The 2,070-nt window shown below is 38.4% G+C and overlaps 1 long non-coding RNA gene across 1 annotated transcript in view; it reads right to left on the reverse strand.

Moving 5' to 3' along the window:
• Positions 1-1,437, reverse strand: part of LOC123520963 — a 3,204-nt gene extending 1,767 nt beyond the window's left edge. Inside the window, exons 1-2 of the long non-coding RNA XR_006679474.1 lie at positions 1,305-1,437; positions 397-462 (exon numbers count right to left, since the gene is read on the reverse strand). This is a non-coding gene — a long non-coding RNA (uncharacterized LOC123520963). The remainder of the gene's footprint in view (positions 1-396; positions 463-1,304) is intronic.
• Between the last annotated feature and the right edge of the window lie 633 nt (positions 1,438-2,070).

Consider the following 2,070-nt stretch of genomic DNA (forward strand, 5'->3'; position numbering starts at 1 on the left):
GGTCCAATCCCCTACTTCAAGTATCACACTGCAGAAACACCACTTACTGGGACAACTCAGTGTTATTTGTCATCTGGGGCAAGTAGCACAGTGGTGAGCTTATGCTCTAGTGTCAATCTCCTTCGGTTTGAATTCTGGCTTGACCTCCTTGCTGTCCATGTGACCCTTGTGCAAATTACTTGACCAATATGTGTCTTAATTTCCCCATCTACAATGGGAATGATAATATACCCAAGATATGTTACCCTTTGGAGAATTAAATAAATTTATATGAAGAATGCAGAACACTGTAAGGGGTTGGTCTACATGACTCTTGGCAAATGGTTAGTCAATTTTCACTATTTTGATAATAGGAATTATGATTACTTATTTTTAAAACATCTGAAGTATAGTTACCGGAGATGCGTGCAGCTGTTGTTTTTAAATCAAGACAGCTTCAGCTTCCTTAACAAGTATGGGGCCCTGAGTAGAAAGAAATGGCAGATATGAGGGAAATAGTAGCATTGCTATTAGGATGCAAATTAATATTGACCTACACACTGGTGATGGCAAAATACTTTCACATGCATCATATCCTTTAACTCCAATTTCATAATAAAGGCCTTAGACGAGAGCTCACTGACAGTCACTGCCCCAAAGGGATAAAAATTACTCTCCACCTATGTGGGAAAGTATGAAAATAGTTCAGACATTAAAATATCAGCTTCCCCATTCATTCACTAATCTCTGAAAGGAAGCTTTCAAGTATAATCACAAATTCATTCATAAAGCAGTTTTTCCATGAAAATGACTAAATAAACGAAAGGTTTTTTTCATTATTATTTCTAACAAAAGATTTCAGATCTTCAGCCCTTACAAATATTTTTACTTATATTCATAAACCTCTTCATTTTAGAACCAGGACAGGACAAATATATAATAACATGCTACATGACAGCAGCATATAAAAAACTTTTTTTTTAATACTCGAGATTGTTTTAAAGGCAATTGTATGCAAAAAACTATTTTTACCATATATGCATGGTGTGTCCTTTAGGCATACAAACCCTAGTCCAACCCACATATTGGACTGCTAACAGCAAGGTCAGCAGTCTGAACCCACTCAGGGCTCTGCCGGAGAAAGGTGAGGCTGTTGACTCCCATAAAGGGTTAGTGCTTTGGAAACCCTCCATGGCAGTTCTACCCTAGCCAGGTTGCTGTAAGTCGGAATCAACTCCATGACATTTAGCGGGGCTAGGTTTGTTTGTTTCAAGCCCCAACCTGATTAGCCATGGAAATTATTACAGTGGTGACAATGCCAGTACCTCCAGTCCAAAGCAGGCCTCGTGGTCTGTTTCGGTACAGCACTTCTCCACCATAGCAGTGAATTTTCCGATCACTGTTTTCAGTTGCTCGTCTGTGGCCTTGGGCTTGTGTTTTACCAGCTCGGCGAGCACACTGTGTTAGAAGAAAAGAAGGGAGAATGGGGTGCTCAGATAAAGATAAAGGAAGGTGACAAGGAGGGTAGTGCTATTATTATTTAAGATGTTTAAGTCTTGAGCTCAGACAACTCTGGGTTGGAGGCCCAAACGTGCCATTCTAAGGCTCATTCTTCTTCTCTTCTGGATGATGAGAATAGTAAAACCTGTCTTCACAGGGCTAGTGGGACCGCAGATGAGATCATTAATGTCAAGTTCCCAACATCCTGAGTAGTGTCAAAGATATAAAAAGAGACTAGGGCTGTTATGTCCCTGTAAAACTCTGAAAAGGATTAGATATTTACAAGTACACATTATCCAGATTCTGGAATTTGCATCCTATTAAACGGGATAGTTTATGTAAGAGTTTAAAATAATCCTTTAATAGTTTATTGTCTCATAGTTCATTTTTAAAGTCTATCAGTTGAGAATTTTTATATTTGATCTTTGAAATTTGACCCATTCATGTGTAAGAATGCAGAGACAGCAGGAAATAAGCCTATCAAAACTTGTGTACATCAAAAACTGTTGCTCTGATAGATCTTTAAATCGTAAACCAAAAGTATCCCCTGAGGTCTTCTTAAAATCAAGCAAAAGTTTAGCTTCTCTAGTT

This window comes from Echinops telfairi, unplaced genomic scaffold (assembly GCF_000313985.2).
Source record: "Echinops telfairi isolate 266 unplaced genomic scaffold, ASM31398v2 ScPeMD7_7468;HRSCAF=8506_0, whole genome shotgun sequence".
NCBI classification, from domain to species: domain Eukaryota; kingdom Metazoa; phylum Chordata; class Mammalia; order Afrosoricida; family Tenrecidae; genus Echinops; species Echinops telfairi.